Source organism: Amia ocellicauda, unplaced genomic scaffold, assembly GCF_036373705.1.
Source record: "Amia ocellicauda isolate fAmiCal2 unplaced genomic scaffold, fAmiCal2.hap1 HAP1_SCAFFOLD_80, whole genome shotgun sequence".
In the NCBI taxonomy this organism is placed as follows: Eukaryota; Metazoa; Chordata; class Actinopteri; order Amiiformes; family Amiidae; genus Amia; species Amia ocellicauda.
Genome location: NW_027103006.1, coordinates 18768 through 40930, shown reverse-complemented (window position 1 = coordinate 40930; position 22163 = coordinate 18768). Strand labels below are relative to the sequence as shown.

The following is a 22163-nucleotide window of genomic DNA, read 5'->3' as shown; positions in this document are numbered from 1 at the left end:
CTATGATGCATAACATTGCATGTATTGTATTTTCAAGTGTGTGCATTCATCCTGTTGTCATTTTGTTTTGAAAGCAGAAGAATCATTCAACAGGTTGCTGAGACAAATGTAAACCAGTAAAACATATGAAGAGAAACAAACCTTGAATATAAGTTCAGTTGTTTAAACATTTGACAAACTATGGTGAGGGGGTAAGAAAACACACAAATCCAGCAGCTCCTGTATTTCAATACACCAGAACCCAATATTATTGGCGAGTCGGGTAGTCCATCATCACAGTTCGAGGGCAGGCATCATTTCAGTAATTTCATCCCGTTGCATTCACATCCGTGCCTTGAATGAGATTGAATGTGATCTTTGCTCTCAAGTATGTTCCCAAGTTTTACATTTTCGTGCTTTGCATGAATGGGAATGGAACCGTGTGTGTTGAATGAGGCTCCTTGTGAGCACTGATCTTTGTCCGGTGGAGTTCCTTTTTGTGTTGCTGTAATTGTGTCATTTCTCGATGAGAAAGATTAGGCAACATTTAGTCACTTCTAGCCATGATGCTCAATTTATTTACGAATGTACCCTAGTTACTAGGGACCGTTTACGTTGGAGAACAAGATCTATTGTATGCCTGTGTATTTGGGGAAGTCAAATCTGAAATAATGATGAAATTGCGTGTATCCAAAGTTAAAACTCGTGATTTGTCGCGCTCTGGTGTGTAAAAGATGCAAAAGCTTACAGCACCTGGTATTCCCCAGGCGGTCTCCCATCCAAGTACTGACCAGGCCCGAGCCTGCTTAGCTTCCGAGATCGGACGAGATCGGGCGTATTCAGGCTAGTATGGCCGTAAGCCAGGGAGGCTGTCCCTGACGCTCTACTTAAAGGGATGGCAATATCCGTTTCTGCCGTTCATACTTACAGTTGAACTGTCTCTCTACTCTAAAGCCCGGGACACACCAGCGCGCCGCAGACAGTCCCTGCTAATATGCCACGTTGTGGCAACGTTGTGCGTTAGCTGGGGTGCCACACCAGACCGGAACTATATTTTACAAAACGAACACATTGTCTTGATAAAACAGCTGTAATTGAGTGCCTGACACGCCAGTCAAGCGCAATCTTGAGAAGGTGTGCATTTCAGTAAGGATATCAATTGACATGCAGTATGAAACTGAAAGGAGGTTGCATCACTATGATGCATAACATTGCATGTATTGTATTTTCAAGTGTGTGCATTCATCCTGTTGTCATTTTGTTTTGAAAGCAGAAGAATCATTCAACAGATTGCTGAGACAAATGTAAACCAGTAAAACATATGAAGAGAAATAAACCTTGAATATAAGTTCAGTTGTTTAAACATTTGACAAACTATGGTGAGGGGGTAAGAAAACACACAAATCCAGCAGCTCCTGTATTTCAATACACCAGAACCCAATATTATTGGCGAGTCGGGTAGTCCATCATCACAGTTCGAGGGCAGGCATCATTTCAGTAATTTCATCCCGTTGCATTCACATCCGTGCCTTGAATGAGATTGAATGTGATCTTTGCTCTCAAGTATGTTCCCAAGTTTTACACTTTCGTGCTTTGCATGAATGGGAATGGAACCGTGTGTGTTGAATGAGGCTCCTTGTGAGCACTGAACTCTGTCCGGTGGAGTTCCTTTTTGTGTTGCTGTAATTGTGTCATTTCTCGATGAGAAAGATTAGGCAACATTTAGTCACTTCTAGCCATGATGCTCAATTTATTTACGAATGTACCCTAGTTACTAGGGACCGTTTACGTTGGAGAACAAGATCTATTGTATGCCTGTGTATTTGGGGAAGTCAAATCTGAAATAATGATGAAATTGCGTGTATCCAAAGTTAAAACTCGTGATTTGTCGCCCTCTGGTGTGTAAAAGATGCAAAAGCTTACAGCACCTGGTTTTCCCAGGTGGTCTCCCATCCAAGTACTGACCAGGCCCGAGCCTGCTTAGCTTCCGAGATCGGACGAGATCGGGCGTATTCAGGCTAGTATGGCCCTAAGCCAGGGAGGCTGTCCCTGACGCTCTACTTAAAGAGAAGGCAATATCCGTTTCTGCCGCTCATACTTGCAGTTGAACTGTCTCTCTACTCTAAAGTCCGGGACACACCAGCGCGCCGCAGACAGTCCCTGCTAACACGAAACGTTGTGGCAACGTTGTGCGTTAGCTGGGGTGCCACACCAGACCGGAACTATATATTACAAAACGAACACATTGTCTTGATAAAACAGCTGTAATTGAGTGCCTGACACGCCAGTCAAGCGCAATCTTGAGAAGGTGTGCATTTCAGTAAGGATTTCAATTGACATGCAGTATGAAACTGAAAGGAGGTTGCATCACTATGATGCATAACATTGCATGTATTGTATTTTCAAGTGTGTGCATTCATCCTGTTGTCATTTTGTTTTGAAAGCAGAAGAATCATTCAACAGGTTGCTGAGACAAATGTAAACCAGTAAAACATATGAAGAGAAACAAACCTTGAATATAAGTTCAGTTGTTTAAACATTTGACAAACTATGGTGAGGGGGTAAGAAAACACACAAATCCAGCAGCTCCTGTATTTCAATACACCAGAACCCAATATTATTGGCGAGTCGGGTAGTCCATCATCACAGTTCGAGGGCAGGCATCATTTCAGTAATTTCATCCCGTTGCATTCACATCCGTGCCTTGAATGAGATTGAATGTGATCTTTGCTCTCAAGTATGTTCCCAAGTTTTACACTTTCGTGCTTTGCATGAATGGGAATGGAACCGTGTGTGTTGAATGAGGCTCCTTGTGAGCACTGAACTTTGTCCGGTGGAGTTCCTTTTTGTGTTGCTGTAATTGTGTAATTTCTCGATGAGAAAGATTAGGCAACATTTAGTCACTTCTAGCCATGATGCTCAATTTATTTACGAATGTACCCTAGTTACTAGGGACCGTTTACGTTGGAGAACAAGATCTATTGTATGCCTGTGTATTTGGGGAAGTCAAATCTGAAATAATGATGAAATTGCGAGTATCCAAAGTTAAAACTCGTGATTTGTCGCCCTCTGGTGTGTAAAAGATGCAAAAGCTTACAGCACCTGGTATTCCCAGGCGGTCTCCCATCCAAGTACTGACCAGGCCCGAGCCTGCTTAGCTTCCGAGATCGGACGAGATCGGGCGTATTCAGGCTAGTATGGCCGTAAGCCAGGGAGGCTGTCCCTGACGCTCTACTTAAAGGGAAGGCAATATCCGTTTCTGCCGCTCATACTTGCAGTTGAACTGTCTCTCTACTCTAAAGTCCGGGACACACCAGCACGCCGCAGACAGTCCCTGCTAACACGAAACGTTGTGGCAACGTTGTGCGTTAGCTGGGGTGCCACACCAGACCGGAACTATATATTACAAAACGAACACATTGTCTTGATAAAACAGCTGTAATTGAGTGCCTGACACGCCAGTCAAGCGCAATCTTGAGAAGGTGTGCATTTCAGTAAGGATTTCAATTGACATGCAGTATGAAACTGAAAGGAGGTTGCATCACTATGATGCATAACATTGCATGTATTGTATTTTCAAGTGTGTGCATTCATCCTGTTGTCATTTTGTTTTGAAAGTAGAAGAATCATTTTTGCTGAGGTTGCTGAGACAAATGTAAACCAGTAAAACATATGAAGAGAAACAAACCTTGAATATAAGTTCAGTTGTTTAAACATTTGACAAACTATGGTGAGGGGGTAAGAAAACACACAAATCCAGCAGCTCCTGTATTTCAATACACCAGAACCCAATATTATTGGCGAGTCGGGTAGTCCATCATCACAGTTCGAGGGCAGGCATCATTTCAGTAATTTCATCCCGTTGCATTCACATCCGTGCCTTGAATGAGATTGAATGTGATCTTTGCTCTCAAGTATGTTCCCAAGTTTTACACTTTCGTGCTTTGCATGAATGGGAATGGAACCGTGTGTGTTGAATGAGGCTCCTTGTGAGCACTGAACTTTGTCCGGTGGAGTTCCTTTTTGTGTTGCTGTAATTGTGTCATTTCTCGATGAGAAAGATTAGGCAACATTTAGTCACTTCTAGCCATGATGCTCAATTTATTTATGAATGTACCCTAGTTACTAGGGACCGTTTACGTTGGAGAACAAGATCTATTGTATGCCTGTGTATTTGGGGAAGTCAAATCTGAAATAATGATGAAATTGCGTGTATCCAAAGTTAAAACTCGTGATTTGTCGCCCTCTGGTGTGTAAAAGATGCAAAAGCTTACAGCACCTGGTATTCCCAGGCGGTCTCCCATCCAAGTACTGACCAGGCCCGAGCCTGCTTAGCTTCCGAGATCGGACGAGATCGGGCGTATTCAGGCTAGTATGGCCGTAAGCCAGGGAGGCTGTCCCTGACGCTCTACTTAAAGGGAAGGCAATATCCGTTTCTGCCGTTCATACTTACAGTTGAACTGTCTCTCTACTCTAAAGCCCGGGACACACCAGCGCGCCGCAGACAGTCCCTGATAACACGCCACGTTGTGGCAACATTGTGGCAACGTTGTGCGTTAGCTGGGGTGCCACACCAGACCGGAACTATATATTACAAAACGAACACATTCTCTTGATAAAACAGCTGTAATTGAGTGCCTGACACGCCAGTCAAGCGCAATCTTGAGAAGGTGTGCATTTCAGTAAGGATTTCAATTGACATGCAGTATGAAACTGAAAGGAGGTTGCATCACTATGATGCATAACATTGCATGTATTGTATTTTCAAGTGTGTGCATTCATCCTGTTGTCATTTTGTTTTGAAAGCAGAAGAATCATTCAACAGGTTGCTGAGACAAATGTAAACCAGTAAAACATATGAAGAGAAACAAACCTTGAATATAAGTTCAGTTGTTTAAACATTTGACAAACTATGGTGAGGGGGTAAGAAAACACACAAATCCAGCAGCTCCTGTATTTCAATACACCAGAACCCAATATTATTGGCGAGTCGGGTAGTCCATCATCACAGTTCGAGGGCAGGCATCATTTCAGTAATTTCATCCCGTTGCATTCACATCCGTGCCTTGAATGAGATTGAATGTGATCTTTGCTCTCAAGTATGTTCCCAAGTTTTACACTTTCGTGCTTTGCATGAATGGGAATGGAACCGTGTGTGTTGAATGAGGCTCCTTGTGAGCACTGAACTCTGTCCGGTGGAGTTCCTTTTTGTGTTGCTGTAATTGTGTCATTTCTCGATGAGAAAGATTAGGCAACATTTAGTCACTTCTAGCCATGATGCTCAATTTATTTACGAATGTACCCTAGTTACTAGGGACCGTTTACGTTGGAGAACAAGATCTATTGTATGCCTGTGTATTTGGGGAAGTCAAATCTGAAATAATGATGAAATTGCGTGTATCCAAAGTTAAAACTCGTGATTTGTCGCCCTCTGGTGTGTAAAAGATGCAAAAGCTTACAGCACCTGGTTTTCCCAGGTGGTCTCCCATCCAAGTACTGACCAGGCCCGAGCCTGCTTAGCTTCCGAGATCGGACGAGATCGGGCGTATTCAGGCTAGTATGGCCGTAAGCCAGGGAGGCTGTCCCTGACGCTCTACTTAAAGGGAAGGCAATATCCGTTTCTGCCGCTCATACTTGCAGTTGAACTGTCTCTCTACTCTAAAGTCCGGGACACACCAGCGCGCCGCAGACAGTCCCTGCTAACACGAAACGTTGTGGCAACGTTGTGCGTTAGCTGGGGTGCCACACCAGACCGGAACTATATATTACAAAACGAACACATTGTCTTGATAAAACAGCTGTAATTGAGTGCCTGACACGCCAGTCAAGCGCAATCTTGAGAAGGTGTGCATTTCAGTAAGGATTTCAATTGACATGCAGTATGAAACTGAAAGGAGGTTGCATCACTATGATGCATAACATTGCATGTATTGTATTTTCAAGTGTGTGCATTCATCCTGTTGTCATTTTGTTTTGAAAGCAGAAGAATCATTCAACAGGTTGCTGAGACAAATGTAAACCAGTAAAACATATGAAGAGAAACAAACCTTGAATATAAGTTCAGTTGTTTAAACATTTGACAAACTATGGTGAGGGGGTAAGAAAACACACAAATCCAGCAGCTCCTGTATTTCAATACACCAGAACCCAATATTATTGGCGAGTCGGGTAGTCCATCATCACAGTTCGAGGGCAGGCATCATTTCAGTAATTTCATCCCGTTGCATTCACATCCGTGCCTTGAATGAGATTGAATGTGATCTTTGCTCTCAAGTATGTTCCCAAGTTTTACACTTTCGTGCTTTGCATGAATGGGAATGGAACCGTGTGTGTTGAATGAGGCTCCTTGTGAGCACTGAACTTTGTCCGGTGGAGTTCCTTTTTGTGTTGCTGTAATTGTGTAATTTCTCGATGAGAAAGATTAGGCAACATTTAGTCACTTCTAGCCATGATGCTCAATTTATTTACGAATGTACCCTAGTTACTAGGGACCGTTTACGTTGGAGAACAAGATCTATTGTATGCCTGTGTATTTGGGGAAGTCAAATCTGAAATAATGATGAAATTGCGTGTATCCAAAGTTAAAACTCGTGATTTGTCGCCCTCTGGTGTGTAAAAGATGCAAAAGCTTACAGCACCTGGTATTCCCAGGCGGTCTCCCATCCAAGTACTGACCAGGCCCGAGCCTGCTTAGCTTCCGAGATCGGACGAGATCGGGCGTATTCAGGCTAGTATGGCCGTAAGCCAGGGAGGCTGTCCCTGACGCTCTACTTAAAGGGAAGGCAATATCCGTTTCTGCCGCTCATACTTGCAGTTGAACTGTCTCTCTACTCTAAAGTCCGGGACACACCAGCGCGCCGCAGACAGTCCCTGCTAACACGAAACGTTGTGGCAACGTTGTGCGTTAGCTGGGGTGCCACACCAGACCGGAACTATATATTACAAAACGAACACATTGTCTTGATAAAACAGCTGTAATTGAGTGCCTGACACGCCAGTCAAGCGCAATCTTGAGAAGGTGTGCATTTCAGTAAGGATTTCAATTGACATGCAGTATGAAACTGAAAGGAGGTTGCATCACTATGATGCATAACATTGCATGTATTGTATTTTCAAGTGTGTGCATTCATCCTGTTGTCATTTTGTTTTGAAAGTAGAAGAATCATTTTTGCTGAGGTTGCTGAGACAAATGTAAACCAGTAAAACATATGAAGAGAAACAAACCTTGAATATAAGTTCAGTTGTTTAAACATTTGACAAACTATGGTGAGGGGGTAAGAAAACACACAAATCCAGCAGCTCCTGTATTTCAATACACCAGAACCCAATATTATTGGCGAGTCGGGTAGTCCATCATCACAGTTCGAGGGCAGGCATCATTTCAGTAATTTCATCCCGTTGCATTCACATCCGTGCCTTGAATGAGATTGAATGTGATCTTTGCTCTCAAGTATGTTCCCAAGTTTTACACTTTCGTGCTTTGCATGAATGGGAATGGAACCGTGTGTGTTGAATGAGGCTCCTTGTGAGCACTGAACTTTGTCCGGTGGAGTTCTTTTTTGTGTTGCTGTAATTGTGTCATTTCTCGATGAGAAAGATTAGGCAACATTTAGTCACTTCTAGCCATGATGCTCAATTTATTTATGAATGTACCCTAGTTACTAGGGACCGTTTACGTTGGAGAACAAGATCTATTGTATGCCTGTGTATTTGGGGAAGTCAAATCTGAAATAATGATGAAATTGCGTGTATCCAAAGTTAAAACTCGTGATTTGTCGCCCTCTGGTGTGTAAAAGATGCAAAAGCTTACAGCACCTGGTATTCCCAGGCGGTCTCCCATCCAAGTACTGACCAGGCCCGAGCCTGCTTAGCTTCCGAGATCGGACGAGATCGGGCGTATTCAGGCTAGTATGGCCGTAAGCCAGAAAGGCTGTCCCTGACGCTCTACTTAAAGGGAAGGCAATATCCGTTTCTGCCGTTCATACTTACAGTTGAACTGTCTCTCTACTCTAAAGCCCGGGACACAGCAGCGCGCCGCAGATAGTCCCTGCTAACACGCCACGTTGTGGCAACATTGTGGCAACGTTGTGCGTTAGCTGGGGTGCCACACCAGACCGGAACTATATATTACAAAACGAACACATTGTCTTGATAAAACAGCTGTAATTGAGTGCCTGACACGCCAGTCAAGCGCAATCTTGAGAAGGTGTGCATTTCAGTAAGGATTTCAATTGACATGCAGTATGAAACTGAAAGGAGGTTGCATCACTATGATGCATAACATTGCATGTATTGTATTTTCAAGTGTGTGCATTCATCCTGTTGTCATTTTGTTTTGAAAGCAGAAGAATCATTCAACAGGTTGCTGAGACAAATGTAAACCAGTAAAACATATGAAGAGAAACAAACCTTGAATATAAGTTCAGTTGTTTAAACATTTGACAAACTATGGTGAGGGAGTAAGAAAACACACAAATCCAGCAGCTCCTGTATTTCAATACACCAGAACCCAATATTATTGGCGAGTCGGGTAGTCCATCATCACAGTTCGAGGGCAGGCATCATTTCAGTAATTTCATCCCGTTGCATTCACATCCGTGCCTTGAATGAGATTGAATGTGATCTTTGCTCTCAAGTATGTTCCCAAGTTTTACACTTTCGTGCTTTGCATGAATGGGAATGGAACCGTGTGTGTTGAATGAGGCTCCTTGTGAGCACTGAACTTTGTCCGGTGGAGTTCCTTTTTGTGTTGCTGTAATTGTGTAATTTCTCGATGAGAAAGATTAGGCAACATTTAGTCACTTCTAGCCATGATGCTCAATTTATTTACGAATGTACCCTAGTTACTAGGGACCGTTTACGTTGGAGAACAAGATCTATTGTATGCCTGTGTATTTGGGGAAGTCAAATCTGAAATAATGATGAAATTGCGTGTATCCAAAGTTAAAACTCGTGATTTGTCGCCCTCTGGTGTGTAAAAGATGCAAAAGCTTACAGCACCTGGTATTCCCAGGCGGTCTCCCATCCAAGTACTGACCAGGCCCGAGCCTGCTTAGCTTCCGAGATCGGACGAGATCGGGCGTATTCAGGCTAGTATGGCCGTAAGCCAGGGAGGCTGTCCCTGACGCTCTACTTAAAGGGAAGGCAATATCCGTTTCTGCCGCTCATACTTGCAGTTGAACTGTCTCTCTACTCTAAAGTCCGGGACACACCAGCGCGCCGCAGACAGTCCCTGCTAACACGAAACGTTGTGGCAACGTTGTGCGTTAGCTGGGGTGCCACACCAGACCGGAACTATATATTACAAAACGAACACATTGTCTTGATAAAACAGCTGTAATTGAGTGCCTGACACGCCAGTCAAGCGCAATCTTGAGAAGGTGTGCATTTCAGTAAGGATTTCAATTGACATGCAGTATGAAACTGAAAGGAGGTTGCATCACTATGATGCATAACATTGCATGTATTGTATTTTCAAGTGTGTGCATTCATCCTGTTGTCATTTTGTTTTGAAAGTACAAGAATCATTTTTGCTGAGGTTGCTGAGACAAATGTAAACCAGTAAAACATATGAAGAGAAACAAACCTTGAATATAAGTTCAGTTGTTTAAACATTTGACAAACTATGGTGAGGGGGTAAGAAAACACACAAATCCAGCAGCTCCTGTATTTCAATACACCAGAACCCAATATTATTGGCGAGTCGGGTAGTCCATCATCACAGTTCGAGGGCAGGCATCATTTCAGTAATTTCATCCCGTTGCATTCACATCCGTGCCTTGAATGAGATTGAATGTGATCTTTGCTCTCAAGTATGTTCCCAAGTTTTACACTTTCGTGCTTTGCATGAATGGGAATGGAACCGTGTGTGTTGAATGAGGCTCCTTGTGAGCACTGAACTTTGTCCGGTGGAGTTCCTTTTTGTGTTGCTGTAATTGTGTCATTTCTCGATGAGAAAGATTAGGCAACATTTAGTCACTTCTAGCCATGATGCTCAATTTATTTATGAATGTACCCTAGTTACTAGGGACCGTTTACGTTGGAGAACAAGATCTATTGTATGCCTGTGTATTTGGGGAAGTCAAATCTGAAATAATGATGAAATTGCGTGTATCCAAAGTTAAAACTCGTGATTTGTCGCCCTCTGGTGTGTAAAAGATGCAAAAGCTTACAGCACCTGGTATTCCCAGGCGGTCTCCCATCCAAGTACTGACCAGGCCCGAGCCTGCTTAGCTTCCGAGATCGGACGAGATCGGGCGTATTCAGGCTAGTATGGCCGTAAGCCAGAAAGGCTGTCCCTGACGCTCTACTTAAAGGGAAGGCAATATCCGTTTCTGCCGTTCATACTTACAGTTGAACTGTCTCTCTACTCTAAAGCCCGGGACACAGCAGCGCGCCGCAGATAGTCCCTGCTAACACGCCACGTTGTGGCAACATTGTGGCAACGTTGTGCGTTAGCTGGGGTGCCACACCAGACCGGAACTATATATTACAAAACGAACACATTGTCTTGATAAAACAGCTGTAATTGAGTGCCTGACACGCCAGTCAAGCGCAATCTTGAGAAGGTGTGCATTTCAGTAAGGATTTCAATTGACATGCAGTATGAAACTGAAAGGAGGTTGCATCACTATGATGCATAACATTGCATGTATTGTATTTTCAAGTGTGTGCATTCATCCTGTTGTCATTTTGTTTTGAAAGCAGAAGAATCATTCAACAGGTTGCTGAGACAAATGTAAACCAGTAAAACATATGAAGAGAAACAAACCTTGAATATAAGTTCAGTTGTTTAAACATTTGACAAACTATGGTGAGGGGGTAAGAAAACACACAAATCCAGCAGCTCCTGTATTTCAATACACCAGAACCCAATATTATTGGCGAGTCGGGTAGTCCATCATCACAGTTCGAGGGCAGGCATCATTTCAGTAATTTCATCCCGTTGCATTCACATCCGTGCCTTGAATGAGATTGAATGTGATCTTTGCTCTCAAGTATTGTCCCAAGTTTTACACTTTCGTGCTTTGCATGAATGGGAATGGAACCGTGTGTGTTGAATGAGGCTCCTTGTGAGCACTGAACTTTGTCCGGTGGAGTTCCGTTTTGTGTTGCTGTAATTGTGTCATTTCTCGATGAGAAAGATTAGGCAACATTTAGTCACTTCTAGCCATGATGCTCAATTTATTTACGAATGTACACTAGTTACTAGGGACCGTTTACGTTGGAGAACAAGATCTATTGTATGCCTGTGTATTTGGGGAAGTCAAATCTGAAATAATGATGAAATTGCGTGTATCCAAAGTTAAAACTCGTGATTTGTCGCCCTCTGGTGTGTAAAAGATGCAAAAGCTTACAGCACCTGGTATTCCCAGGCGGTCTCCCATCCAAGTACTGACCAGGCCCGAGCCTGCTTAGCTTCCGAGATCGGATGAGATCGGGCGTATTCAGGCTAGTATGGCCGTAAGCCAGAGAGGCTGTCCCTGACGCTCTACTTAAAGGGAAGGCAATATCCGTTTCTGCCGCTCATACTTGCAATTGAACTGTCTCTCTACTCTAAAGTCCGGGACACACCAGCGCGCCGCAGACAGTCCCTGCTAACACGAAACGTTGTGGCAACGTTGTGCGTTAGCTGGGGTGCCACACCAGACCGGAACTATATATTACAAAACGAACACATTGTCTTGATAAAACAGCTGTAATTGAGTGCCTGACACGCCAGTCAAGCGCAATCTTGAGAAGGTGTGCATTTCAGTAAGGATTTCAATTGACATGCAGTATGAAACTGAAAGGAGGTTGCATCACTATGATGCATAACATTGCATGTATTGTATTTTCAAGTGTGTGCATTCATCCTGTTGTCATTTTGTTTTGAAAGCAGAAGAATCATTCAACAGGTTGCTGAGACAAATGTAAACCAGTAAAACATATGAAGAGAAACAAACCTTGAATATAAGTTCAGTTGTTTAAACATTTGACAAACTATGGTGAGGGGGTAAGAAAACACACAAATCCAGCAGCTCCTGTACTTCAATACACCAGAACCCAATATTATTGGCGAGTCGGGTAGTCCATCATCACAGTTCGAGGGCAGGCATAATTTCAGTAATTTCATCCCGTTGCATTCACATCCGTGCCTTGAATGAGATTGAATGTGATCTTTGCTCTCAAGTATGTTCCCAAGTTTTACACTTTCGTGCTTTGCATGAATGGGAATGGAACCGTATGTGTTGAATGAAGCTCCTTGTGAGCACTGAACTTTGTCCGGTGGAGTTCCTTTTTGTGTTGCTGTAATTGTGTCATTTCTCGATGAGAAAGATTAGGCAACATTTAGTCACTTCTAGCCATGATGCTCAATTTATTTACGAATGTACCCTAGTTACTAGGGACCGTTTACGTTGGAGAACAAGATCTATTGTATGCCTGTGTATTTGGGGAAGTCAAATCTGAAATAATGATGAAATTGCGTGTATCCAAAGTTAAAACTCGTGATTTGTCGCCCTCTGGTGTGTAAAAGATGCAAAAGCTTACAGCACCTGGTATTTCCAGGCAGTCTCCCATCCAAGTACTGACCAGGCCCAAGCCTGCTTAGCTTCCGAGATCGGACGAGATCGGGCGTATTCAGGCTAGTATGGCCGTAAGCCAGGGAGGCTGTCCCTGACGCTCTACTTAAAGGGAAGGCAATATCCGTTTCTGCCGTTCATACTTACAGTTGAACTGTCTCTCTACTCTAAAGCCCGGGACACACCAGCGCGCCGCAGACAGTCCCTGCTAACACGCCACGTTGTGGCAACATTGTGGCAACGTTGTGCGTTAGCTGGGGTGCCACACCAGACCGGAACTATATATTACAAAACGAACACATTGTCTTGATAAAACAGCTGTAATTGAGTGCCTGACACGCCAGTCAAGCGCAATCTTGAGAAGGTGTGCATTTCAGTAAGGATTTAAATTGACATGCAGTATGAAACTGAAAGGAGGTTGCATCACTATGATGCATAACATTGCATGTATTGTATTTTCAAGTGTGTGCATTCATCCTGTTGTCATTTTGTTTTGAAAGCAGAAGAATCATTCAACAGGTTGCTGAGACAAATGTAAACCAGTAAAACATATGAAGAGAAACAAACCTTGAATATAAGTTCAGTTGTTTAAACATTTGACAAACTATGGTGAGGGGGTAAGAAAACACACAAATCCAGCAGCTCCTGTATTTCAATACACCAGAACCCAATATTATTGGCGAGTCGGGTAGTCCATCATCACAGTTCGAGGGCAGGCATCATTTCAGTAATTTCATCTTGTTGCATTCACATCCGTGCCTTGAATGAGATTGAATGTGATCTTTGCTCTCAAGTATGTTCCCAAGTTTTACACTTTCGTGCTTTGCATGAATGGGAATGGAACCGTGTGTGTTGAATGAGGCTCCTTGTGAGCACTGAACTTTGTCCGGTGGAGATCCTTTTTGTGTTGCTGTAATTCTGTCATTTCTCGATGAGAAAGATTAGGCAACATTTAGTCACTTCTAGCCATGATGCTCAATTTATTTATGAATGTACCCTAGTTACTAGGGACCGTTTACATTGGAGAACAAGATCTATTGTATGCCTGTGTATTTGGGGAAGTCAAATCTGAAATAATGATGAAATTGCGTGTATCCAAAGTTAAAACTCGTGATATGTCGCCCTCTGGTGTGTAAAAGATGCAAAAGCTTACAGCACCTGGTATTCCCAGGCGGTCTCCCATCCAAGTACTGACCAGGCCCGAGCCTGCTTAGCTTCCGAGATCGGACGAGATCGGGCGTATTCAGGCTAGTATGGCCGTGAGCTAGGAATGCTGTCCCTGACGCTCTACTTAAAGGGAAGGCAATATCCGTTTCTGCCGTTCATACTTACAGTTGAACTGTCTCTCTACTCTAAAGCCCGGGACACACCAGCGCGCCGCAGACAGTCCCTGCTAACACGCCACGTTGTGGCAACATTGTGGCAACGTTGTGCGTTAGCTGGGGTGCCACACCAGACCGGAACTATATATTACAAAACGAACACATTGTCTTGATAAAACAGCTGTAATTGAGTGCCTGACACGCCAGTCAAGCGCAATCTTGAGAAGGTGTGCATTTCAGTAAGGATTTCAATTGACATGCAGTATGAAACTGAAAGGAGGTTGCATCACTATGATGCATAACATTGCATGTATTGTTTTTACAAGTGTGTGCATTCATCCTGTTGTCATTTTGTTTTGAAAGCAGAAGAATCATTCAACAGGTTGCTGAGACAAATGTAAACCAGTAAAACATATGAAGAGAAACAAACCTTGAATATAAGTTCAGTTGTTTAAACATTTGACAAACTATGGTGAGGGGGTAAGAAAACACACAAATCCAGCAGCTCCTGTATTTCAATACACCAGAACCCAATATTATTGGCGAGTCGGGTAGTCCATCATCACAGTTCGAGGGCAGGCATCATTTCAGTAATTTCATCCCGTTGCATTCACATCCGTGCCTTGAATGAGATTGAATGTGATCTTTGCTCTCAAGTATGTTCCCAAGTTTTACACTTTCGTGCTTTGCATGAATGGGAATGGAACCGTGTGTGTTGAATGAGGCTCCTTGTGAGCACTGAACTTTGTCCGGTGGAGTTCCTTTTTGTGTTGCTGTAATTGTGTCATTTCTCGATGAGAAAGATTAGGCAACATTTAGTCACTTCTAGCCATGATGCTCAATTTATTTACGAATGTACCCTAGTTACTAGGGACCGTTTACATTGGAGAACAAGATCTATTGTATGCCTGTGTATTTGGGGAAGTCAAATCTGAAATAATGATGAAATTGCGTGTATCCAAAGTTAAAACTCGTGATTTGTCGCCCTCTGGTGTGTAAAAGATGCAAAAGCTTACAGCACCTGGTATTCCCAGGCGGTCTCCCATCCAAGTACTGACCAGGCCCGAGCCTGCTTAGTTTCCGAGATCGGACGAGATCGGGCGTATTCAGGCTAGTATGGCCGTAAGCCAGGGAGGCTGTCCCTGACGCTCTACTTAAAGGGAAGGCAATATCCGTTTCTGCCGCTCATACTTACAGTTGAACTGTCTCTCTACTCTAAAGTCCGGGACACACCAGCACGCCGCAGACAGTCCCTGCTAACACGAAACGTTGTGGCAACGTTGTGCGTTAGCTGGGGTGCCACACCAGACCTATGTATTACAAAACGAACACATTGTCTTGATAAAACAGCTGTAATTGAGTGCCTGACACGCCAGTCAAGCGCAATCTTGAGAAGGTGTGCATTTCAGTAAGGATTTCAATTGACATGCAGTATGAAACTGAAAGGAGGTTGCATCACTATGATGCATAACATTGCATGTATTGTATTTTCAAGTGTGTGCATTCATCCTGTTGTCATTTTGTTTTGAAAGCAGAAGAATCATTCAACAGGTTGCTGAGACAAATGTAAACCAGTAAAACATATGAAGAGAAACAAACCTTGAATATAAGTTCAGTTGTTTAAACATTTGACAAACTATGGTGAGGGGGTAAGAAAACACACAAATCCAGCAGCTCCTGTATTTCAATACACCAGAACCCAATATTATTGGCGAGTCGGGTAGTCCATCATCACAGTTCGAGGGCAGGCATCATTTCAGTAATTTCATCCCGTTGCATTCACATCCGTGCCTTGAATGAGATTGAATGTGATCTTTGCTCTCAAGTATGTTCCCAAGTTTTACACTTTCGTGCTTTGCATGAATGGGAATGGAACCGTGTGTGTTGAATGAGGCTCCTTGTGAGCACTGAACTTTGTCCGGTGGAGTTCCTTTTTGTGTTGCTGTAATTGTGTCATTTCTCGATGAGAAAGATTAGGCAACATTTAGTCACTTCTAGCCATGATGCTCAATTTATTTACGAATGTACCCTAGTTACTAGGGACCGTTTACGTTGGAGAACAAGATCTATTGTATGCCTGTGTATTTGGGGAAGTCAAATCTGAAATAATGATGAAATTGCGTGTATCCAAAGTTAAAACTCGTGATTTGTCGCCCTCTGGTGTGTAAAAGATGCAAAAGCTTACAGCACCTGGTATTCCCAGGCGGTCTCCCATCCAAGTACTGACCAGGCCCGAGCCTGCTTGGCTTCCGAGATCGGACGAGATCGGGCGTATTCAGGCTAGTATGGCCGTAAGCCAGGGAGGCTGTCCCTGACGCTCTACTTAAAGGGAAGGCAATATCCGTTTCTGCCGTTCATACTTACAGTTGAACTGTCTCTCTACTCTAAAGCCCGGGACACACCAGCGCGCCGCAGACAGTCCCTGCTAACACGCCACGTTGTGGCAACATTGTGGCAACGTTGTGCGTTAGCTGGGGTGCCACACCAGACCGGAACTATATTTTACAAAACGAACACATTGTCTTGATAAAACAGCTGTAATTGAGTGCCTGACACGCCAGTCAAGCGCAATCTTGAGAAGGTGTGCATTTCAGTAAGGATTTCAATTGACATGCAGTATGAAACTGAAAGGAGGTTGCATCACTATGATGCATAACATTGCATGTATTGTATTTTCAAGTGTGTGCATTCATCCTGTTGTCATTTTGTTTTGAAAGCAGAAGAATCATTCAACAGGTTGCTGAGACAAATGTAAACCAGTAAAACATATGAAGAGAAACAAACCTTGAATATAAGTTCAGTTGTTTAAACATTTGACAAACTATGGTGAGGGGGTAAGAAATGACACAAATCCAGCAGCTCCTGTATTTCAATACACCAGAAGCCAATATTATTGGCGAGTCGGGTAGTCCATCATCACAGTTCGAGGGCAGGCATCATTTCAGTAATTTCATCCCGTTGCATTCACATCCGTGCCTTGAATGAGATTGAATGTGATCTTTGCTCTCAAGTATGTTCCCAAGTTTTACACTTTCGTGCTTTGCATGAATGGGAATGGAACCGTGTGTGTTGAATGAGGCTCCTTGTGAGCACTGAACTTTGTCCGGTGGAGTTCCTTTTTGTGTTGCTGTAATTGTGTAATTTCTCGATGAGAAAGATTAGGCAACATTTAGTCACTTCTAGCCATGATGCTCAATTTATTTACGAATGTACCCTAGTTACTAGGGACCGTTTACGTTGGAGAACAAGATCTATTGTATGCCTGTGTATTTGGGGAAGTCAAATCTGAAATAATGATGAAATTGCGAGTATCCAAAGTTAAAACTCGTGATTTGTCGCCCTCTGGTGTGTAAAAGATGCAAAAGCTTACAGCACCTGGTATTCCCAGGCGGTCTCCCATCCAAGTACTGACCAGGCCCGAGCCTGCTTAGCTTCCGAGATCGGACGAGATCGGGCGTATTCAGGCTAGTATGGCCGTAAGCCAGGGAGGCTGTCCCTGACGCTCTACTTAAAGGGAAGGCAATATCCGTTTCTGCCGCTCATACTTGCAGTTGAACTGTCTCTCTACTCTAAAGTCCGGGACACACCAGCGCGCCGCAGACAGTCCCTGCTAACACGAAACGTTGTGGCAACGTTGTGCGTTAGCTGGGGTGCCACACCAGACCGGAACTATATATTACAAAACGAACACATTGTCTTGATAAAACAGCTGTAATTGAGTGCCTGACACGCCAGTCAAGCGCAATCTTGAGAAGGTGTGCATTTCAGTAAGGATTTCAATTGACATGCAGTATGAAACTGAAAGGAGGTTGCATCACTATGATGCATAACATTGCATGTATTGTATTTTCAAGTGTGTGCATTCATCCTGTTGTCATTTTGTTTTGAAAGTAGAAGAATCATTTTTGCTGAGGTTGCTGAGACAAATGTAAACCAGTAAAACATATGAAGAGAAACAAACCTTGAATATAAGTTCAGTTGTTTAAACATTTGACAAACTATGGTGAGGGGGTAAGAAAACACACAAATCCAGCAGCTCCTGTATTTCAATACACCAGAACCCAATATTATTGGCGAGTCGGGTAGTCCATCATCACAGTTCGAGGGCAGGCATCATTTCAGTAATTTCATCCCGTTGCATTCACATCCGTGCCTTGAATGAGATTGAATGTGATCTTTGCTCTCAAGTATGTTCCCAAGTTTTACACTTTCGTGCTTTGCATGAATGGGAATGGAACCGTGTGTGTTGAATGAGGCTCCTTGTGAGCACTGAACTTTGTCCGGTGGAGTTCCTTTTTGTGTTGCTGTAATTGTGTCATTTCTCGATGAGAAAGATTAGGCAACATTTAGTCACTTCTAGCCATGATGCTCAATTTATTTATGAATGTACCCTAGTTACTAGGGACCGTTTACGTTGGAGAACAAGATCTATTGTATGCCTGTGTATTTGGGGAAGTCAAATCTGAAATAATGATGAAATTGCGTGTATCCAAAGTTAAAACTCGTGATTTGTCGCCCTCTGGTGTGTAAAAGATGCAAAAGCTTACAGCACCTGGTATTCCCAGGCGGTCTCCCATCCAAGTACTGACCAGGCCCGAGCCTGCTTAGCTTCCGAGATCGGACGAGATCGGGCGTATTCAGGCTAGTATGGCCGTAAGCCAGAAAGGCTGTCCCTGACGCTCTACTTAAAGGGAAGGCAATATCCGTTTCTGCCGTTCATACTTACAGTTGAACTGTCTCTCTACTCTAAAGCCCGGGACACAGCAGCGCGCCGCAGATAGTCCCTGCTAACACGCCACGTTGTGGCAACATTGTGGCAACGTTGTGCGTTAGCTGGGGTGCCACACCAGACCGGAACTATATATTACAAAACGAACACATTGTCTTGATAAAACAGCTGTAATTGAGTGCCTGACACGCCAGTCAAGCGCAATCTTGAGAAGGTGTGCATTTCAGTAAGGATTTCAATTGACATGCAGTATGAAACTGAAAGGAGGTTGCATCACTATGATGCATAACATTGCATGTATTGTATTTTCAAGTGTGTGCATTCATCCTGTTGTCATTTTGTTTTGAAAGCAGAAGAATCATTCAACAGGTTGCTGAGACAAATGTAAACCAGTAAAACATATGAAGAGAAACAAACCTTGAATATAAGTTCAGTTGTTTAAACATTTGACAAACTATGGTGAGGGGGTAAGAAAACACACAAATCCAGCAGCTCCTGTATTTCAATACACCAGAACCCAATATTATTGGCGAGTCGGGTAGTCCATCATCACAGTTCGAGGGCAGGCATCATTTCAGTAATTTCATCCCGTTGCATTCACATCCGTGCCTTGAATGAGATTGAATGTGATCTTTGCTCTCAAGTATTGTCCCACGTTTTACACTTTCGTGCTTTGCATGAATGGGAATGGAACCGTGTGTGTTGAATGAGGCTCCTTGTGAGCACTGAACTTTGTCCGGTGGAGTTCCTTTTTGTGTTGCTGTAATTGTGTCATTTCTCGATGAGAAAGATTAGGCAACATTTAGTCACTTCTAGCCATGATGCTCAATTTATTTACGAATGTACACTAGTTACTAGGGACCGTTTACGTTGGAGAACAAGATCTATTGTATGCCTGTGTATTTGGGGAAGTCAAATCTGAAATAATGATGAAATTGCGTGTATCCAAAGTTAAAACTCGTGATTTGTCGCCCTCTGGTGTGTAAAAGATGCAAAAGCTTACAGCACCTGGTATTCCCAGGCGGTCTCCCATCCAAGTACTGACCAGGCCCGAGCCTGCTTAGCTTCCGAGATCGGATGAGATCGGGCGTATTCAGGCTAGTATGGCCGTAAGCCAGAGAGGCTGTCCGTGACGCTCTACTTAAAGGGAAGGCAATATCCGTTTCTGCCGCTCATACTTGCAATTGAACTGTCTCTCTACTCTAAAGTCCGGGACACACCAGCGCGCCGCAGACAGTCCCTGCTAACACGAAACGTTGTGGCAACGTTGTGCGTTAGCTGGGGTGCCACACCAGACCGGAACTATATATTACAAAACGAACACATTGTCTTGATAAAACAGCTGTAATTGAGTGCCTGACACGCCAGTCAAGCGCAATCTTGAGAAGGTGTGCATTTCAGTAAGGATTTCAATTGACATGCAGTATGAAACTGAAAGGAGGTTGCATCACTATGATGCATAACATTGCATGTATTGTATTTTCAAGTGTGTGCATTCATCCTGTTGTCATTTTGTTTTGAAAGCAGAAGAATCATTCAACAGGTTGCTGAGACAAATGTAAACCAGTAAAACATATGAAGAGAAACAAACCTTGAATATAAGTTCAGTTGTTTAAACATTTGACAAACTATGGTGAGGGGGTAAGAAAACACACAAATCCAGCAGCTCCTGTACTTCAATACACCAGAACCCAATATTATTGGCGAGTCGGGTAGTCCATCATCACAGTTCGAGGGCAGGCATAATTTCAGTAATTTCATCCCGTTGCATTCACATCCGTGCCTTGAATGAGATTGAATGTGATCTTTGCTCTCAAGTATGTTCCCAAGTTTTACACTTTCGTGCTTTGCATGAATGGGAATGGAACCGTATGTGTTGAATGAAGCTCCTTGTGAGCACTGAACTTTGTCCGGTGGAGTTCCTTTTTGTGTTGCTGTAATTGTGTCATTTCTCGATGAGAAAGATTAGGCAACATTAAGTCACTTCTAGCCATGATGCTCAATTTATTTACGAATGTACCCTAGTTACTAGGGACCGTTTACGTTGGAGAACAAGATCTATTGTATGCCTGTGTATTTGGGGAAGTCAAATCTGAAATAATGATGAAATTGCGTGTATCCAAAGTTAAAACTCGTGATTTGTCGCCCTCTGGTGTGTAAAAGATGCAAAAGCTTACAGCACCTGGTATTTCCAGGCAGTCTCCCATCCAAGTACTGACCAGGCCCAAGCCTGCTTAGCTTCCGAGATCGGACGAGATCGGGCGTATTCAGGCTAGTATGGCCGTAAGCCAGGAATGCTGTCCCTGACGCTCTACTTAAAGGGAAGGCAATATCCGTTTCTGCCGTTCATACTTACAGTTGAACTGTCTCTCTACTCTAAAGCCCGGGACACACCAGCGCGCCGCAGACAGTCCCTGCTAACACGCCACGTTGTGGCAACATTGTGGCAACGTTGTGCGTTAGCTGGGGTGCCACACCAGACCGGAACTATATATTACAAAACGAACACATTGTCTTGATAAAACAGCTGTAATTGAGTGCCTGACACGCCAGTCAAGCGCAATCTTGAGAAGGTGTGCATTTCAGTAAGGATTTCAATTGACATGCAGTATGAAACTGAAAGGAGGTTGCATCACTATGATGCATAACATTGCATGTATTGTTTTTACAAGTGTGTGCATTCATCCTGTTGTCATTTTGTTTTGAAAGCAGAAGAATCATTCAACAGGTTGCTGAGACAAATGTAAACCAGTAAAACATATGAAGAGAAACAAACCTTGAATATAAGTTCAGTTGTTTAAACATTTGACAAACTATGGTGAGGGGGTAAGAAAACACACAAATCCAGCAGCTCCTGTATTTCAATACACCAGAACCCAATATTATTGGCGAGTCGGGTAGTCCATCATCACAGTTCGAGGGCAGGCATCATTTCAGTAATTTCATCCCGTTGCATTCACATCCGTGCCTTGAATGAGATTGAATGTGATCTTTGCTCTCAAGTATGTTCCCAAGTTTTACACTTTCGTGCTTTGCATGAATGGGAATGGAACCGTGTGTGTTGAATGAGGCTCCTTGTGAGCACTGAACTTTGTCCGGTGGAGTTCCTTTTTGTGTTGCTGTAATTGTGTCATTTCTCGATGAGAAAGATTAGGCAACATTTAGTCACTTCTAGCCATGATGCTCAATTTATTTACGAATGTACCCTAGTTACTAGGGACCGTTTACATTGGAGAACAAGATCTATTGTATGCCTGTGTATTTGGGGAAGTCAAATCTGAAATAATGATGAAATTGCGTGTATCCAAAGTTAAAACTCGTGATTTGTCGCCCTCTGGTGTGTAAAAGATGCAAAAGCTTACAGCACCTGGTATTCCCAGGCGGTCTCCCATCCAAGTACTGACCAGGCCCGAGCCTGCTTAGTTTCCGAGATCGGACGAGATCGGGCGTATTCAGGCTAGTATGGCCGTAAGCCAGGGAGGCTGTCCCTGACGCTCTACTTAAAGGGAAGGCAATATCCGTTTCTGCCGCTCATACTTACAGTTGAACTGTCTCTCTACTCTAAAGTCC

The 22163-nt window shown here is 43.4% G+C and overlaps 19 non-coding genes across 19 annotated transcripts; all 19 read right to left on the bottom strand.

Moving 5' to 3' along the window:
• Positions 1–720: 720 nt before the first annotated feature.
• LOC136743644 (5S ribosomal RNA) lies at positions 721–840 on the bottom strand. Its single transcript, XR_010815698.1, has one exon. It is a non-coding gene; the product is annotated as a 5S ribosomal RNA (ribosomal RNA).
• Positions 841–1895: 1055 nt separating this feature from the next.
• LOC136743585 (5S ribosomal RNA) lies at positions 1896–2014 on the bottom strand. The gene has a single exon (XR_010815642.1). It is a non-coding gene; the product is annotated as a 5S ribosomal RNA (ribosomal RNA).
• Positions 2015–3069: 1055 nt separating this feature from the next.
• On the bottom strand, positions 3070–3188 carry LOC136743647 (5S ribosomal RNA). Its single transcript, XR_010815701.1, has one exon. It is a non-coding gene; the product is annotated as a 5S ribosomal RNA (ribosomal RNA).
• Positions 3189–4246: 1058 nt separating this feature from the next.
• Positions 4247–4365, bottom strand: LOC136743636 (5S ribosomal RNA). The gene has a single exon (XR_010815690.1). It is a non-coding gene; the product is annotated as a 5S ribosomal RNA (ribosomal RNA).
• A 1066-nt stretch (positions 4366–5431) lies between these two features.
• LOC136743480 (5S ribosomal RNA) lies at positions 5432–5550 on the bottom strand. Its single transcript, XR_010815540.1, has one exon. It is a non-coding gene; the product is annotated as a 5S ribosomal RNA (ribosomal RNA).
• Positions 5551–6605: 1055 nt separating this feature from the next.
• On the bottom strand, positions 6606–6724 carry LOC136743624 (5S ribosomal RNA). Its single transcript, XR_010815679.1, has one exon. It is a non-coding gene; the product is annotated as a 5S ribosomal RNA (ribosomal RNA).
• A 1058-nt stretch (positions 6725–7782) lies between these two features.
• LOC136743612 (5S ribosomal RNA) lies at positions 7783–7901 on the bottom strand. The gene has a single exon (XR_010815667.1). It is a non-coding gene; the product is annotated as a 5S ribosomal RNA (ribosomal RNA).
• Positions 7902–8967: 1066 nt separating this feature from the next.
• LOC136743600 (5S ribosomal RNA) lies at positions 8968–9086 on the bottom strand. The gene has a single exon (XR_010815656.1). It is a non-coding gene; the product is annotated as a 5S ribosomal RNA (ribosomal RNA).
• Positions 9087–10144: 1058 nt separating this feature from the next.
• Positions 10145–10263, bottom strand: LOC136743588 (5S ribosomal RNA). Its single transcript, XR_010815645.1, has one exon. It is a non-coding gene; the product is annotated as a 5S ribosomal RNA (ribosomal RNA).
• A 1066-nt stretch (positions 10264–11329) lies between these two features.
• On the bottom strand, positions 11330–11448 carry LOC136743415 (5S ribosomal RNA). Its single transcript, XR_010815479.1, has one exon. It is a non-coding gene; the product is annotated as a 5S ribosomal RNA (ribosomal RNA).
• A 1055-nt stretch (positions 11449–12503) lies between these two features.
• LOC136743643 (5S ribosomal RNA) lies at positions 12504–12622 on the bottom strand. Its single transcript, XR_010815697.1, has one exon. It is a non-coding gene; the product is annotated as a 5S ribosomal RNA (ribosomal RNA).
• A 1066-nt stretch (positions 12623–13688) lies between these two features.
• On the bottom strand, positions 13689–13807 carry LOC136743593 (5S ribosomal RNA). Its single transcript, XR_010815649.1, has one exon. It is a non-coding gene; the product is annotated as a 5S ribosomal RNA (ribosomal RNA).
• Positions 13808–14873: 1066 nt separating this feature from the next.
• Positions 14874–14992, bottom strand: LOC136743610 (5S ribosomal RNA). The gene has a single exon (XR_010815665.1). It is a non-coding gene; the product is annotated as a 5S ribosomal RNA (ribosomal RNA).
• A 1050-nt stretch (positions 14993–16042) lies between these two features.
• Positions 16043–16161, bottom strand: LOC136743525 (5S ribosomal RNA). The gene has a single exon (XR_010815584.1). It is a non-coding gene; the product is annotated as a 5S ribosomal RNA (ribosomal RNA).
• A 1066-nt stretch (positions 16162–17227) lies between these two features.
• Positions 17228–17346, bottom strand: LOC136743577 (5S ribosomal RNA). Its single transcript, XR_010815634.1, has one exon. It is a non-coding gene; the product is annotated as a 5S ribosomal RNA (ribosomal RNA).
• Positions 17347–18404: 1058 nt separating this feature from the next.
• On the bottom strand, positions 18405–18523 carry LOC136743565 (5S ribosomal RNA). Its single transcript, XR_010815623.1, has one exon. It is a non-coding gene; the product is annotated as a 5S ribosomal RNA (ribosomal RNA).
• Positions 18524–19589: 1066 nt separating this feature from the next.
• Positions 19590–19708, bottom strand: LOC136743404 (5S ribosomal RNA). The gene has a single exon (XR_010815468.1). It is a non-coding gene; the product is annotated as a 5S ribosomal RNA (ribosomal RNA).
• A 1055-nt stretch (positions 19709–20763) lies between these two features.
• LOC136743642 (5S ribosomal RNA) lies at positions 20764–20882 on the bottom strand. Its single transcript, XR_010815696.1, has one exon. It is a non-coding gene; the product is annotated as a 5S ribosomal RNA (ribosomal RNA).
• A 1066-nt stretch (positions 20883–21948) lies between these two features.
• On the bottom strand, positions 21949–22067 carry LOC136743609 (5S ribosomal RNA). Its single transcript, XR_010815664.1, has one exon. It is a non-coding gene; the product is annotated as a 5S ribosomal RNA (ribosomal RNA).
• Between the last annotated feature and the right edge of the window lie 96 nt (positions 22068–22163).